Source organism: Molothrus ater, chromosome 3 (assembly GCF_012460135.2).
Source record: "Molothrus ater isolate BHLD 08-10-18 breed brown headed cowbird chromosome 3, BPBGC_Mater_1.1, whole genome shotgun sequence".
Classification (NCBI taxonomy): domain Eukaryota; kingdom Metazoa; phylum Chordata; class Aves; order Passeriformes; family Icteridae; genus Molothrus; species Molothrus ater.
The window spans coordinates 660987-678645 of NC_050480.2; the positions used below are offsets into that span (position 1 = coordinate 660987).

The window sequence follows — 17659 nt, forward strand, 5'->3', positions numbered from 1 at the left end:
TTTGAAACCAAGTTGCTGGGGCTTGTCCCTTAACGTTTTAGCCTGGTTTGGGATTTTCTGGGGAGAGGTTGGGTTGTTTGGGGTTTTTACCAGAGGCCTAAATGTTCTTTGGTAGCTGCTGATTCCAAATGATGCTTCTGGCTGCAAAACCCACCACAAAGAAATGGAAACCAGGAGCAGAAGGGTGACTTCCAACAATGGTACCCACTCAGGGTGACCCCAGCCAGCCTGTCTCTGAATTCCACATCTAGGAGGTGAAAATTATGGCCCAGGGTTTTGAACAACTTTATGCTATATTTTGGGCTGTTTGTGCTGGTCTGTGCCCCAGGCCCCTCTCAGAAAGCAGAGTGGCCCAGCAGTGCCGTGGGCAGGGGCAGAGGCTGGAGCAGCAGCTTGGCCATCCCAGCAAACACTGACACCATGTGCTGTGGAGAACCAAGGGAGCTCCTTTTGTCTCACAGCATTATGCAGAGCAGCGATGGAGCCGAACATAAAAACAGTAGAAGCAAACACTGCTGTAATGGGTAATGGAAGAGCACATTTCTGATGGATTTGTGGTTGTTGTTATAGGGTTTTTCATATGTGCAGAAATCTATTTGGACCTCGGGTGCCTTAGTGCTGTGAGAGGCTCAGCCTCTGCACGTCCCTCTGCCTGGCCCAGCACACCCACCCCACACAGCTCCAATGCACCTTTGTCTTCAAGCTGTTCCTGTCGAGTCCTCTCTGCTCCTGCCACACAGAGCACATGTTAATGCAAACAGGCATCAAAGAAACCAGAAATGATGTGCAATTCAACATCATTAACTATGAAATCACTCCTCTCCCATGCAGGGCTGTATCAATCAGGTTGGCTTTGGGTCTTTTCTTCCCAGGAAGCCTCTGCTGCAGGTGCCTCTGAAAAGCACTTTGCTGTTTGTGCTCCGTGTTTCCTGACAGGGACGGTTTGTGGTCATCCATGAGCACAAACCATCATCTTCCTACCGATTTAGCATGTGGAAGGATGGATACATACCTTTATTAAAGGCAATCTTAATTTTTCTTATGGAACATTTCATAAAAATGTAGGCTTAGAGCAGCTTTCAGAGGCAGCCACAAATTGCCAGCAGTAATACACCAAAATTAGATGAGCTAGATGGGGTTTGTCTGTTGTCATCCTCTGATTGCTTCCTTCCATCACTTGCCTTAACCGGATTTGTCCCTTAGCACCTGACCATTGTCTGGGGAGAGCTTACAGGTAACAAAACACGCTGGCACGGTTGTTTTTGTATTTAAAAAATGTAATAACTGAGGACCAAGTGCAAAAGGCGGTGGGTGGGTGGGTGGATGTAGGGGCATGTGGGTGGATGGCTGCAGAGTTAGGGTGCAGACGAATGGATGTGGGTAGGAGTGTGGCTTGGTACATGGGCAGGTGCATGTGTTGGTGAGGGGGTACATGAATTGGGTGTGGATGAGTGCACAGGTGGGTGGGTGCATGCATGGACGGTTGGTGCATGAGCGGGTGCAGGAATGGGTGTGTGGGTGCCCAGGTGGCATGGGTTGATGCAGGAATAGGTGGGTGATACACGGGCGCATGCATGCACGGGTGGGCGCACAAGCTGGTGCCCACATGGGTGGAGGGGTGCATTGGCGGGGGCAGGTGCCTCGGCTGGTGCAGGAGCGGGCGCTTGGGCGCGCAGGTGCACGGGGCGATGCAGGGATGGGTGGGTGATGTACGAGCGCACGGTGCATGCACAGCTCGGTGCGCGCAGAGCTGTGCGGGCGCGCAGGGGTGCCGGGGCCGGTGCGGACGCGGTGTGCGCCCGTTGTGGCGGCCGGACAAAGCCCCAGGGCCGGTGCGGACCGGTGCGGGCAGGTGCGCAGCTGCCGCCGGCCGTTGCGGCGCGGCCCCGGCGCTCCGGGCGGCAGCGCGGGCGGGGCGGGGCTGCGGGCCCGCTGCGGGGGCGGCGCTGCGCCCGCCCGGCTCGGCTCGGCTCGCCTCGGCTGGGCTCGGCTCGGCTGGGCTGGCACGGGGGCGGGCGGCGGCACCTGCGGCCGCGCCGTGCGGAGCGAGCGGAGCCGCGGCCCGGATGTAGCCGGAACATGGCGCTGGGGGCGGCGTGACGGCGGCGGCCGAGGTAGGGAGGGAGGGCGGCGGGGCCGGGGCCGGGGACCTGCCCGGGGCGCGGGCGGCGGCTGCCCCTGCCCGGGGCACGCGGGAGCCGGCGGGGCCGCCCGGAGCCTGGAGCCCGGCGCTGTGCGCTCCTGGCGGCGCCGGTGCCCGCAGACAAAGGCACGGCCCGGGCATCCCGGCCGCACCTGTGCGGAGCGGCACAGCCGCGGGCGTGCCAGGGCATCCCGGGCTCCTCTCACAGGGATCGCCGTAGCTGGTGTTGCTTTTGATAGCTTGCCGGGGTTTCCTACAACAATGGCTTTTCTTTTCTTTTTAAGCCATTTTGCTTTTTGTCATTTTCCCCCCCAGAAGTTGCTCCCAACTTTCCGCGAATATGATGTGCTTTTGGGTTTCCCCCAGGGAGCAGGTGCCCAGAGAGCCATACAGCCGCTCCTGGAAATGCTCCTGCATGCGCCTCTATACCGCTATTCCTTTTTTTTTTTTTTTTTTTTCCCCTTCGTGTAAAGGATTAGAAATGCCTGCGATCGACTCCGCTCTTCTTTCAGTGTTCATGAGCCTCGGATCATCGCAGCTAAAGAAAATGAGCTGCATGGTGACTGCCGTGCTCGAATAACACTCCAGCCTCAGGCCAGGAGAGGTGGTTTTTTCATGGTATCGATCAGACCTTGAGAATTTTTTACCAACCCGCCAGCAGCACGCAGGCTGCCTTTCTTCCTCTTTGTTACGTACCAGCCCTCTGCGAACATAAAGAAACAATGGAAATTTTTTTTCCCCCCAATTTATTCAGTGTTCGATCTAATGGGCTGTCATTGCCAGTAAGGATACGATTCCCAAGAACTTGAGAGGGGCCAGCAGTGACACTCCTCTGCTAGTAGCCTTTCCCATTCATTTTAGAATTTTTAATGTGCTTTAGCATTTGTGAAATGAAGGGAATGAGTTGGTATCTGCGTTGAGCTAGATCTCGGTGGTCGCTGCTGCCCAGACAGCCCTTAAGGAATCATTGCTCCACATGTGTTGCCTTTATTGTGCGGTGAAACTTGCATTGCGCTGCTCGGGGTGCAGCAGGGAGCCGGCCGTGCTGCCCTGCCCGCTGTCACAGCCGGCGCTGCGGGCTGCCAGCATCGAGCATCGCTGCTGCTGCTGCTGCTGCTGCTGCTGGGGACAGAGCTCTTGGCATGCCGAGGTGTCGGGGTGGCTCTGGCTGTGCCTGAGCAGGGTGTTTTGGAGGTGGCAAGCGCATGTAGTGCTGCTCCTGGGGCTCCCTGGCCCTCTGTCCGCCCCAGGAGCTGCGCGGGAAGCTGGAGAAGCTCCTCTGGTTCACTTTGAGCTTCACAAAATGGCCCTTTGCGTTGCTCTTTTTTTCCTGCCCGTACGTTGCTGTTTCTGCTACGTGTGGGTTACCAATGTGTGGATTGCCCTGCCCGTGGTGAGCAGCTGCTGTCCTGGCTTTCAGGTGGGAGAGAGGGACCTGGCTGCGTGCGGCAGGGCACTGGTTTCAGAGCTGGCTGTGCCAGCTAAAGCTTTGGGAGTTACGCCTTGTGGTCACCTTATTGCCTGTGTCTGTGGCTTAGTCACTTTTTTTTGGCTGTAGGTCATTTTATGTTGATGAAAGGTCTTTGCTCAATGTGGAATTGTGTATTTATGCTATTAAATGTATTAATTTGAGATAAATTGAGTAAAAGTATTGTTTTAATCAAGGGAAAGACTCACTCTCCTGTTGAGAGTGCTGAAGTTAAACTTTTCCCTTCTGCTTCAACCATCTTTCCAAATGGTTTGTATCCCAGTGAGACCATGGTTCCTAGCTGAGATGAATTTTGACCAGGTGATTTGAGTCCAGCCTGCCATAGTCCCACGTCCCTGTTGTGTAGGAGCTCGGGGTGCTGTTGCTCACCTTAGCCACACTCTGAGGAAGCGAGAGCTCACCAGTCACGGTGTGTGTGTGTGTGTGTGCATGTCCTCAGCTGGAGGGACTGCTGGACCAGGCTCCACAGGGCAGCTCAGGAGCCGTTCCACACTGGGAAGCTGTGCCACAGAGAAACTCTGGCAGGTCTGTTGTGGAGAGCCCTGTTAGGAGTCATCAGCAAATCCCCTTGGCAACCCCCTGTGGAGCCAGACCTAGTAAATCTCATTGCTCCTTTGATTCCCTCATTACTTTGGCACCTCTGTTTGCTTCCCAGTGGCTTTTCTGCTTGTTTGGGGTTTTTTCCTGGACATCTTCATCCATCGTGAATAGTCACAGTAAGTCAGTGTTTGATTTTCAGTGAGTTCTCAGCATCCCAATGGCTGATTCTAAAATGGAAGCATGTAACAAGCAAAGTTCCTGCAAAACATTTTACTTCCCCATTACTATTTACCAATGTGACAGATTTTGGCAACTCTTACTCTAGAAACTAATATTTGGGAAGTACAATGCAATGTAAGAAATTTGCTCCCCAGTGTCAACTCCTGCTGTCAGTCAGCTGAGAGCAAACGTCTCACGGTAGGTAATCATAACTCTTAGTTTGGCTTTACCTCATCAGTGTCACTTCTGACCCCAGATTTGCTACTGAAATAGGGGAGACAAGCTGTTCTCATTGACATCAGCTGGAGCATGCAGTTTGGGTTTAAAGCTGAGTTCTAGGAGAGCTCCAGCTCGTGTTGCAGGTGCCCAGGAGGTGATGCTGGCACAGATCTGTCAGGGGTACAGGTGTCAGCTGCTTCAGGGATGTATGGAAAAAAGAACTGGAAAGACAGAGCAGAAGAGCACCTGCATCTCTGCTTCTGCTCTCTGATCACCCTCACATCTGACACCGAAATCCTTTTCCTGCTTTGAAGCTGCTCCAGTTAGGAATCTGAAGTGTTTGGCAGCTACTTGTTCAAAAACATCACCTGGCTCTGGTTTTACCGGTTTACTCTGCAAAAGCTCCAAACACAAGTGTGGCATGTGCCGAAACTGCCAGCAGGGGTGTGTGGGTACAACAGCTGAGGAGGCTCAGAACCATAAATCTCAAACAAAGCCTCTCTTTTAAATACCTCCTTGGGATATCCTACTCCTGGCATTAGCATTGCTGACTCATGGTGCTGTTTGACTGTCCTGGAGGCGGTTTTGGGACTATCTGTGCTTTGCTCCGTGCAGAAGTCAGAGCAGTTTGTTTCTTGGATCTGCTGCAGGGTTTGGCCAGGTTTCCCCAGGTTTTGGTGAAAGCTGAGCAAAACCTCTGTTGTCAGGATGGAATGGTGTGTGATTGCAGCCAGGTGAAACTAGACAAATGATGATGGAGATTTCAGGTGGTTGATAGCCTCACACCTGTAGGGCCTACGCTTTCTACCATCCTTCAGTTATACTCTTTATTTTTACCATTAATTCTGATCTTTTGAAAATACTTGTCTTGCTACTCTCAGTAGCAATTTGAAGTCAGAAATGTGTTTTAAACAACTGTTGGCTTAAAAAATGGATGGCATGACCAACAGAGCCTTGGTTTTGATGGCCTCTTCCCTTGTAGCTTATCCAGTGTCTGATAGAGGTTTATGTGTTGCTCAGTAGGAGCTTCATAGTGTACCTTCCTTCTTTCTAGATCTAAAGCTTGATATATTTATGACAATTTCCCCCAATTAGGTTCATCTGTGATTGGTGGTGAGGTGTGCCAGAGCACTCCCTGATGCACAGCTGCATTCACTTTATTATCAGGGAACAAGCTGAAAAGGGGAATGATTCAAAACCATTAACAGCTGTGAACAAAACCCCAGTTAGTTCTGCCCGTTCAAAAGGCAACTCCCCCCAGCTCCCTTCAGAGCAAATTTCAGAGCACTTTAGTGGTGTTTAATGTTCAGGTAACTCTAATTAAGCCTTTAATCCATTAGGCCACAGAGATTCATTGGGGACTTGGCTGTTGGTGCGGGTGCTTCAGCCTGCCTGTCACCGAGCCCAGGAGGACTCAATGTTGCATTTGGGGGTCTGTCCCTGTGACAAAGAAAACAAAGTATTTTCTCTGCAATTACATGTTAAATTTTGCTTGTTTTGGTTTTTTTCCTGGAGAGAAAACAACTCAGGGGACAGGACTGTGGCCAAGGCTTCTGGTCGAAGACCAGCCACACTATTTGGTTCTCTCGTGTTTCAGCTGTGCCTCTTGAAAGCCCTGGCATGAAATTCCAGCTTTAAACCAAGTTTTGTGCCTTAGAGGGTTCAAAGATATCCCTTTCTGAGTGCTGCCTGCGAGTGCAGTGATGTGAGAAGTGTGTGCTCCCATTGCGTCACGCAGAGCCAGCCACAACGTACCAAGTCAGCTATTTTGCATCTTTTCCAACTTTCTCTTTTCTGTGCCGTGTGAGAATGCCAGCCACTTTTGGAAGGTGCATCTGGTGGAAGTGCAAAGCTAATAACTGTTTCAGATACAGAGCTTGAATATCTTTTGAAATCAAACCAGCAAAGCAGAAATGCATGAGTCAAGTTTAGCTCTTCAGGGCTGCCGTTTGCCATTTGCAACCTTCTTTATCTCCTAAGCAAAGCTTTTATTTAAACATGAGCTGTAGATACCAGTTAATATTTACACGTCATGAACCACCAAAGCTGGGGTCCTGGAAGGGCTGGAGGCTGTGAGGGCTGGAGGAAGCCTCGATTTCCCCCTGTGGAGCTCAGGGCACGGGGTGCACCCATCCCGTTTGTGCATATGGCGTGAGCGTGGCCAGGCAGGGGCGGCGTGGCTTGCTCAGAGGCACAAAGTGATGGAGAGTGGAAGTGAAGTCCTGTCTCCCATCATTTTCCTTCTGGGCTCTCCTGGCTTTGCTCTGCTGCTGGAGGCTGCTGCCAGCAAAGGGCTCTGCCTGCAGCAGGACACGCTGCCCTGGTGTCACAGGGCTGGAGTTCTGATTCTGCTGAACAAAGATGCTCTGCCAAAAATAGGTTAGGCCAAAGAACTTAGGTGCCAAAAATAGCACGAGGTATTTTTTCCATTTTCTGACTGTCCTTTTTTTGACTGTGTTTTAGATTTATTGTTCCCTGCTGGAGGCAGCTAAAGAAATAAAAGAGGTACTGCAGCTGTAGGCAAGGGAATAGTGGAAATAGACATACACAGTCACCTCTGATGGGGGAAAACTACATGTGTCAGCTATCCCTGTAGAAGTACACAAAACTAACAATGTAAACAAACATGTGCCGTGTCACTAAACCGCTCTCTAAGCAGAAATGTTGTTGTTTTTTTAAAGTTAAGGTACCCCACAAAGGGAATGGTGGAGAGAATCCTGGTGACAAAGGGGAGGACAAAAGAAATGCCAGCAAACAGAAACTGGAATGAATAAATGCCACAGGAATGATCCTGGTGATAGCCCCTATAAACCTTTTATTCTGACACGCTCTGCTGCGTGTGAATAATTCACTCGTCCCAAACTGGTGGCAGTAAAATCCACCCAGCAGTTTTTCACAGAGGCTGAGCAGGTTAGAGCTGTTAAAATTTAAGGCTTCTTTCTGGTGATTGTGCAGAGGAAGTTTTGTACGATGGAGTTAAACTCCAACTTCCCCGTTCCCCAGGCTAGAGGCATGCTCGGAGGGCTGAGCTATTTAAGGTGCTGGGCTGAGCCTGGAGCTGGGAGTCAGGAGGCACCGTGGCTCTAATCCTGGCTCTGCTGCTCACTGAGCCACCTCCAAGAAGTTATTTAACCTCTGTGTGCCACTGCTTCCCTCGGGGTAACAGCAGGGATTATGATAATTGCTTCTGAAAAGCACCTTAGGTGTTTAGTTTTATATTTTTCCAAAGGTGCAGAACTCTCCAGTTCTGAGCTGGAGAAGCTTGATCCATCCCAGGAGGCTTTCAGTACTTTACAGAATTGTAAAAACAATTCTTAATGCCATATTGTTTGTTTGGGCCATGTAAATAAATAAACTTAAAAGATTTTTGATGCGTTTTTTGCACACTACTCACAGAAGAGCTCTTAAAATACAATTGAAGGACATAGAAATGAGGTATAGTTCAAAAGGGTTGTTACAGGACACTTCATGAAATGCAGGTAAACTGGCAGAATGTTTAAATTGTTTCCTTATTCAGCCAAATCCCGCCAAGGCCACAGAAAGCTGGATTTGCATGTATTAAACTTCTCTCACTTGCATGTAAAGAGCCCAAAGGCAACAGATTTGTAGCCTTGCTCACTTGGATTTGGAGGGTATTTGGTTTTGTGTTTTACAGCAAAGGGTGATTTTCTAGGCTGAAGACTGTAGGAAGGTTTCCCTGAGAGTGAGATGAGAACAAAGTAAATGTGCCCTGAGCTGTGCCTCTATCCCAGATTTTGAAGCATGCAGGAAAGAATAATGGTACATGAATTCGTCTCTGTTGCACACACTGAACTCCTCCTTCCCAAAGAGCAGAACTTCTTCCTATTTAAGCTTTGTGTTACAGGGAAAAAATAATCAAAGGGCAGAGAATTCCATGTCTGAGCTGCAGCTGAGAGCAGCGTGCTAAAGAAGCAGTTTGTGGAGCACGGTGCTGTTAGTGGGGTGGCTGGCTGGGAGGCACTGTCTGTGTCACAGGGTGTGCACAGGGTTTGGCAGCAGCATTGCCAGGGTTTGTGGTGTTATGTTATCAAAGTGCTCCGGTGCCCAGGCAGGGACTGTAATCAAAGCCACTGGCTGTTGAGGAAACCCAGGAGATAAAAAGGTGCTCCCGTTTTTGTGCAGGAGCTCGAAATGAAACAGCCAAAAGCGAGGGGCTGCATTGCATCTTCCCAGCACCAGGGATGTGGGCCCTGTCAGCGTGTCTGGGGAAAGGCCTGACTGCCAAAATACTTCAGTGCTGCTACAGAAGTTGCAGGTGGTGATTGCCTTTTAAGCTCTGCTCTCTGTTGTGACGTTTTTAGGGCAGTAAATGAAGGATGGGAAGTAGGAACACAAACAAGTGGGAACGATGCCGTGTGAGGATGTCTGTTCTTACAGTCGCGTGGCTGGATGGAGACAGGGCTGTCCTGCCGGAGTCAGGGAGGGCTGGCAGCGAAGGAGAGGGGCTATTGGCAGTAGCTCCCCTGCCAAAACCAACTATTGATGACAGGGCTCAGTTTAAAGCAGATGGTGTAAGCCATACCCTAAAGACTGCCTGGGGAAACACGTGCAAAACCATGTGCCTGAGTGCCACGGAGGATTTATTCCGAGGGGCAAGGCAGGAGGAGCCTTCACTTGGGTGGAGATGAGAGCTGAGGCTTGGGTCTGGAGAGCAGGGAAAGTGCTTTACTGAGGCAGGGCTTTTATCAGGGACTCAGGCATGTCTCTCATTTTCTGGTATTAGAGATGCAGCACAGAAACTACTGAAAATGCAGCATCCATCCCTCCTCAGTGCTTTCTGTACCCAGTCTCTTTGAGGACCAACTCTTAGCACTGTCAGATTCACAGGGAGACTACGGGGGCTTTTTCAAGTACTTAAGAAGTACAAGGCATGAGGTAAATAATTTAAACACTGGTTCAGAGAATTGCTAGCTGAAAAGTGACTTACAGTCTCTTCACAGGCTAACAATAAATGGGTATTTTTTCTTCTGTTTGGGGACAGGAGTATGGAATGTGTTGCCCATCAGCAGGGCTGCTTCCTTCCAAGAGAAATGTTTGCTGTAATGAATCATAGAATGAACTGGATTGGAAGGGAGCTTAAAGATCATCTTGTTCCAGCTCCCCTGCTGTGGGCAGGAGCACCTTCCACTATCCCAGCTTGCTCAGAGCCCCATCCAGCCTGGCCTTAACCCTCCAGGGATGGGGCATCCGTAACTTCTCCTCACCACCCTCACAGGGGAGAATTTCTTCCTAGCAGTTAATCTAAACCTACTCAGTTTGAAGCCATTGCCCTTGTCCTCTCACTCCATGCCCTTGTAAATAGTCTCTTTTCATCTTTTTTATAGGCTCCCATCAGGTGCTGGGAGGTCCAATTAAGTCACCCTGATGCCTTTTCTTCTCGTGAACTCAAAGCCAGGGCTTTTTTCTTCTCGGGATCTCATCAGTGCAATGGATCCCTGGCATTTTGTGTCTAATGGGAAAAGCCTGGTACCTCTGTGGCTCACATTTATTATGAACTTCTGTTTGTAGAAGCATTTTGACTTTTTCCTCAGCATCTGGTAGGACTTGGTCTACAGTATGTTGTTACTGCATTTAATTTTTGTACAACAACCTGATGCTGCTTCTTAAGAGATCTTCAGCTGAGGATTAAAGGGGTTTTGTGTGGTTTTGTTCCATAGCTTTTGCCATTTTTATTCCTCTCCTGTTTCCTTTGCTCTGGTATTGATCTGAGAGCATCTTGCTGTTTTCCTGCAATTTCCAATTCTGTTTTTCTGAGGAAGAAAAATAGTCAACTGTCCTGATTTAGCTAGAAATTAAACTGCAATTATTTTTCCATGGAAAATTTCCTTAATAGGAAAATTGGTGATAATTGCTAACCAATGCTTTTTAAAGACTTTTTTTTAATGGGTGAAAGACTGCCAAGCTGTCAATCAAGACAGATATTGGATAATACTCCATTCTCCTGACAAGTTCCCTTGTTGTATGAGGCATGTGTTTCACTCTGTAAATTTGAGCTGCTAGAATTTGCCCTTTAATATTTACTTTTCCTGTCCTTTCTCAGTATTACTCAAGTAGTCCTCGTGTACCTGTACAGCATGGTCAAATGGATGTAATAATCTTTGAAGAAAATAACTTGAAGGTGTGATTAGCTTTGTAGTATCATGGTATTCCTGAACCTTTTAACAGTCTCACCCTGTCATTCCATGATGCACCCACCTGTCCTTGCTGGAACCAGCTCTAAAAGGCAGTGCCTGCCTTTGTGATGAGCACATTAAAGCCAGGCAAGTGTGAAACTCTGAGTTGCATGAACATTTGTGGTCCTTATAGGCCATTTCTCAAGACTTTTGCCTATAACACAGAGCATTTAATTTTCTCTTTATTTCTTTTAAAGTAGATTTGGAGAGAAAATTGGATGTTTTCTTGTATCTCTCAGGTTCCAAAGGCCCAGGGTTTTCAGAGAAACTGTTAAAACAGGAGATTTATAATCAATGCAGATACTTGACCTGCTGAGAGTAGCATGTCTCCAAAGTATTGGCTGCTCTTTCATGGTTCTGGATTTAAAGCACTATGAAGAAAAATTTATCTCAACTCCAGTCACCACTGGCATTGCATGTAAAGCACCACAAATGTACAGAACTGGTTCAAAGCAGAGCAGTCAACATTCCCAGACCATTGCCCCACCTCCAGCAGTATTTGCATGCTGGATACCATTGCCTTTCATGCACCAGGAGGTTCTGGAGTTAGCATCTGTAGCAGGCTTTGCTGCTCAGGCCGGGCAGGCATGGAAAACTGCTCCAGCAGTGTTCCCGTGCTGCTGGGAGGGGAAATACAAGTGAAAGGACCAAGGACAGTATTGATTCTGGCATAGACAACAGTAAAAATTGCCATGATGTCAGAGTAAAAGAATTGCAGTCATTAGGGGAAATAATGAGAAAAATAAAATTATAGAAATAACCATCTCCCTTGGCCTGCAGATGAATCAAAGCTTAGCCCTTGATCTCTCATCGCTCACTAGCCCGGAACATAAATCCGAGGGTTTATCATTAAGCCTAATGGGTTGTAAAATCTGGGCTATTTTGGAGGTAGTTGCAGAGATTTGCAGCCCAGGCAGAGAGCGGGCTCTAAGCCACTGGGCCTTGTGTAACTGGGTAAATAGCAAGCTTCAAATAATGCTATAAAGCTATCAAATGTAATAACTAATGCAGCCAGGGCAGCCAGGGGAGGGGAGCCTCGCTGGGGACGGGCTTGGCCATCCTGACAGAACAGCCCTGGTGCAGGAACAACTTTTACTAACAAGCTGAAGTCCTGTTGCTTTACTGGACACCAGGTCCATGCATCTGGTTTGGTTCACATGCAGCACTTTTGTTTTCTGCTCATAGTTCTGCCCTCACCGTGGGCCCGGGGGAGCCAGCAGCACAAACCAGAGACACAGGAGGCACCAACACCTCTCTTACTTTGTCATCACCAGTTAAATATTTATGACAGCGCTTCACAGCGTGCTAGTAAATGCATGCTAGCATATTATGTAAGAGCAATAGCATTCTGGAAGGAGGAGACTTCACTAGTGTCCTTTGCTAGTAAATGTGTGCTGCCAGTTTGCTGTGGTGAGGCCATGTAAAGGCCATGCCTTTTTCCCCAGTTATTTTAAGTGAAATGGGTACTCTACTGCCCATGTGGAAATGGGAATTCAGCTTTTACTGGCATTTGTAATCACATGTGTTTTAAAATTGCTCTCCATCTCTTATTCAGGGGAGACTTTGGATCAGGTCAGGCTCCTGTAGAAGTTGATAGCTCTGAGTTTGCAAGGGAGCAGCAGGTTTTGGTGTGTGATGGGGAGCATATTCCTCGGTGAGGGAGCCAGGGAGGGAGGATCTGGCCTGGGAGTCTTTTGGGTTAATTAAGAGTTCAAAGTAGCTTGTACTTTTCCTAAAGGGTTGTAGAGTATTGATTCCCATTAGTGCTGTACTGCTCCAGAGAAGGGGATTCTTGGGAAATCATTTGCAAAGTCAGTTGTGCCTGGACTGACCTGAGTCGGATTGCAGTTTGGGAGGAGTGGCATAGCTTCTGGGAGAATTTGCTGCAGAGTGCTGACTGTGAAAACAGAAAGCTGATGTAGATTTGACTGTGGGACAAGTGAGAGGGTAAGCCATCAAAGGAGGAGCCTGTCTAGCTTAGCATAAATAGTCAAATTGATTTAAACAGAGGTGTGTACATTTGTGCCTTAATGAATGCAGGAGAGGTTCCCCCCACGCCTTTCCCTACCAAAGGCAGCATCAGGAACCTGTGGTTAGTTATGTCTCAGAACTGCAGAAAGCAAACTTAGGAGTTACAGATGATTTGTACTTGGCATGAGTGCTGTTATCTGTCGTGATGGCTTTCCTAGCAGCAGTGTATGTGTTTGGGAAGACATTTTGGGGATCTGTGCCAGTGAGAGCCAGCCTTGGAAGCAAACAGTGTGGGGATGGCTGAGGAAACAAGCCGCAAGCACGAAGGATGAGCCAGCATGTAGCAGCTCTGGGGAGGGTGGGCTGCAGGGACGGAGGGCCCTGCAGGCTTGGGCACATTCTCTGCACAGTCATGGAGAGATTAAATGTTCAGCAGGTACTGGATTATTTATCTGCTGCACACACGGGGGTGTTTACAAAAAACAAGTGCTCAATGATCGAGACTGTTATCTTTGCTTTGACCAAAGATGCTGAACAGATGCCAGGTGGGAAAGTGAAACCTGCCAAAATCACAAAGTAGCACTAGAAGTTGCTGACTTTTAATTTTGAGCCTTTGCATACACAGGCAGCCCTAATTATGTGTGCTGTTTGATACACATGGTTGAGCAGCAGTTGTTTGTGCATTGATTATGTCTCAGTAGCTGCTGGTGCAAACTCGGAGTGCCTTGGCTGAGCCAGGCAGGAGTCCCCAGAGCCATGGAGTGTTCTTCACAGAATCACAGAATTTCTAGGTTGGAAGAGACCTTCAAGATCATCGAGTCCGACCCATGTTCTAACACCTCAACTAGATCATGGCACCCAGTGCCACATCCAGTCTTTTTTTAAACACATCAAGGGATGGTAGCTCCACCACCTCCCTGGGTAGATGATTCCAGTATTTGACCACTCTTTCTGTGAAAAACTTCCTCCTTAATTCTAGCCTGTATCTCCCTTGGCACAGCTTGAGACTGTGTCCTCTTATTCTGTCTGTTGCTGCCCAGAGAAAGAGACCGAGCCCCAGCTCACCACAGTCACCCTTCAGGACGCTGAAGAGAGTGATAAGGTCACCTCTGAGTCTCCTTTTCTCCAGGCTGAACAACCCCAGCTCCCTCAGTCGTTCTTTGTATGGCTTGTGTTCCAAGCCCTTCACCAGCCTCGTTGCTCTCCTTTGGACACGCTCAAGCATCTCAACGTCCCTCCTAAACTGAGGGGCCCAGAACTGGACACAATACTCAAGGTGTGGCCTCACCAGTGCCGAGTACAGGGGCAGAAGGACCTCCCTGCTCCTGCTGGCCACACTATTCCTGGTACTAGCCAGGATGCCATTGGCCTTCTTGGCCACCTGGGCACACTGCTGGCTCATGTTCAGCCGACTGTCAACCAGCACGCCCAGGTCCCTTTCCTCCTGAGCACTGTCCAGCCACACCATCCCCAGCCTATAACATTGCAGGGGGTTATTGTGGCCAAAGTGCAGGACTCGGCACTTGGACTTTTTGAACTTCATCCCATTGGATTCTGCCCATCCATCCAACCATTCCAAGTCCCTCTACAAAGCCCTCTGTCTCTCTAACAGATCGACACACGCTCCCAGCTTAGTGTCATCTGCAAATTTGCTAATGAAAGGACTCTAAGCCCTCATCCATGTCATCAATAAAAATATTAAACAGAACTGGCCCCAGCACAGAGCCCTGAGGGACACCACTGGTGACTGGCCCCAGCTGGATGCAGCACCATTCACCAACACTCTCTGGGCCTGGCCATGCAGCCAGTTCCTAACCCAGCAAAGAGTGCTCCTGTCCAAGCCACGGGCTGCCAGCTTGTCTAGGAGTATGCTGTGGGAGACAGTGCCAAAGGCCTTGCTGAAATCCAAATAAACAACATCTACTGCCTTCCCTGCATCCACTAGGCGGTTACCTGGTCATAAAAGGTGACCAGGTTGGTCAAACATGACCTGCCCCTCCTAAAGCCATGCTGGCTGGGTCTGATACCCTGGCCATGCTGTAAATTCTGTGTGATGGCACTTAATACAAACTGTTCCATTATCTTGCCAGGTACTGAGGTCAGACTGACTGGTCAATAATTACCAGGATCCTCCTTTGCACCCTTGTTCTGAATGGGTGTCACATTGGGCAGCTTCCAGTCATCCAGAACCTCAGCAGTGAGCCAGGACTGTTGGTAAATGATGGAGACTGGCTTGGCAAGCTCATCTGCCAGCTCTCTCATTTCCCTGGGGTGGATCCCGTCTGGTCCCATAGATTTATGAACATCCAAGCATTTCAGTGGTTCTTTGACTGCCTCTTCTTGGATAATGGGGGGACCATTCTGCTCCCTGACACCATTACAGGAGGGGCTCCTGGATCTGTCAGCTCCCACAGTTAAGTCTTGGCCGAGTTTTATGTTTCTGAAAGCCCTGTTGGAAGATGTGGTGAAGTTTTAGTTCTTTTGGTGCAGTTTGAAAAGCAGAGCCTGTGATAGAGCTTGGCACTTTGCTGGGGACACCCAGTGCATTATCTTGTAATTCTGTATTGACCCCAGTTCTCCAAACACTTTCCTTGAATTTCATACCTCAGGAGTCTGCTGGACTGTGCCATAGGGGCCTGAAAATTCCCTTGTACATTTGAGAAAGGTGATGGGATGGACACATCTTGGATGGTTTTGAGTTTGATCCATGGGATGAGTGTTGATTCGATGTCTGGCTGGGTATCAGTTCACTTCTGTAACATACCTGGCAGTTCCAAAATTTCCTGAACTTTGCTCTCTCCCTTTTACATTTCTCTCTTCTAATGTTTTTTGAATTTTGCAGCTTTATATAGGCTCCTTTTCCTCCCCCTCTCACCACTTGCTGATTTTCTCCTCCGCCCCAGTTACTAAAATCTCTCCCTGGTGCCTCACCATCGTCAGCAGAGCTCTTCATCTGCAGGCTGCAAGCAGAGCAGAGCACACTGGGGAAGGAGAAATGATCCTGGACCCTCCTTAAGTTTTGAAGTGGTTGGAAGTTGTTTGCTGATCAAAGGTGGCACACAGGAGTCTCTTCTCTTTGCTTCCTCCATCCTTTTCGTGGCAGCTTTCTCCCGTTCCCGGCTGGCAGGGCTCACCCCTTGGGCTCTGCAGGGCCCCTGCTAGGATGAGAGTGGCTCTGCATTTCCAGATAAAAGCACTTCTGAGTACCCTGGTGTGTAAATCCCAACTGCAGAATTCCTGCAGTCAGGGTGGTAGGTGCTTTCCAGAAGATGGGAACCCCTTTGGTAAGAGAGTGAGGAATTTTGGAAAGAGGGGTGAAACGGCAAGAGGAGAAACGCCCGATGACAATGCTCAACTGAATCAGCTGGTGAGAAAAAGTCATTCTCATTATTCTGGTTGCTGCAGTCATCAAACCATGACTGTGAGAAGTGTCATGAGCACCGCTTAGATGGAGAGAGTTTTTGTAGGTGGGTGAGGAACAGATCTGTCCCTCCCCTTGAGGTTCTGAAGCTGGACAAAGCCCTGACCAGCCTGCCCTGTCCTGCTGCAGCCCCTGAGCACAAAGACCCCTCAGCCAGGGTGAGCCTGACCCTGCTCTGTGTTTGGAGAGAGGAGCAAAACAAACAGAAATGTTTGGGCCATTGCCAAGTGGAAATATTAGGAGTGACATGGCGAATTTGTTTTAATGTAATCTGGACTTAATCACTGGTTGAGACTGTACTGGAGGCTTTCAGCTCGGGTAAGGGGTTGGTTGGATAAATGTGTTTATTTTCCTGCTATTCATTTTCCAGGGATGAACATACCAGGTACTTAAAAGCATGTATCAAGGAAGAAACAAGACAAAGGGGATAAATTAAGTGACTGCTGCCAGATTAATTATTCTGTTACATCTCAACTCATATTTTTAAGTCTACAACTTTGAAAGGGAATGTTCAAAATTATCTTTGCAATGACCATCTTTCCATCTAATTTAAAGTCATTCAGCTTTACCAGAAGTAATTATGCTCCATACTAACAAATGAAAAGACATGGCAACATCAGAAAAACTGATTATTCAAGCAATCTTTCTTACATAAAATAGCCAACTAATCTCCCAGCTTCAGTCCTTGAGTGCTATTGCAAATACCCTCCTGAAAGAGAACTTCATTCTTGGCACATTGGCAGTCTGCCTCTGTCCCTGATGGCTCCCTGTGTAGTCAGTCATGGTTTGGGCGTTAAGAAATGCTTTTCTTTTATTGCTGTATCACTTCTTGCACCCAGTGGATTTTTTTTTCCTTGTGACCAATCAAAGCAAAGCACAGGGAATGAAGTTTGTGTCCTGCTTAGAAAAATAAGGAAATCTCCAGACTTGCTGCTCTTCTGCTGCTCTGGCCATCGCCCTTGAGGCCTTCTGAGGTTGTGGAGGAATCCAAATGTTTTGTAAGTCAATAACTAGTGCAGTGCTGCACTTGAAGTGGTTATTATTAGCCCAACTCTACTTTTTATAGAAAAATAAAAGGAAAAGTCCTGCTTGCAGAAGAACTCATTATAAAAAGTTGCTGTCAAACACCTGAAGTCCTGATACGTGTGCCTTTCTCTTCTCAGAGTTCTCAGTCCACTTCACTGTCCACTCAAAGCCCTCTTTAGCCTTACGGACCCTTCTATAAATCCAAAAATGCCTCTTCTACAATAAAGCATTTCTAATTCCTGATTGCTCTTAATGTTAAAAACATCTACAGAAAAAAAGTCAGTGAGTCACCAGTGTCCTGTGCTGCCTTCAGGAGGAGCATGATGCTGATGGGTGGCTTTTATTTTTCCTGCTGATAGAAGCAGGAGGTGGAGGTTGGTAGCTTCTTCCACTCTGCTCCAGGATCCACTTGGGATAATAAATCTATTTAAGCTGTC

General features: G+C 48.5%; 1 protein-coding gene across 2 annotated transcripts in view; it reads left to right on the forward strand.

Moving 5' to 3' along the window:
• The window catches only part of PAK5 (p21 (RAC1) activated kinase 5), a 160324-nt gene that overhangs the window by 74010 nt on the left and 68655 nt on the right, over positions 1 to 17659 (forward strand). The window contains exon 1 of one of the 2 annotated variants that reach the window (XM_036379679.2): positions 1985 to 2114. The exons of the other annotated variant lie outside the window; for it this stretch is intronic. The gene's annotated coding sequence lies outside the window, so the exon portion shown is untranslated. Of the gene's footprint in view, positions 1 to 1984; positions 2115 to 17659 lie in introns of those variants that run through there. 2 annotated transcript variants of the gene reach the window in all.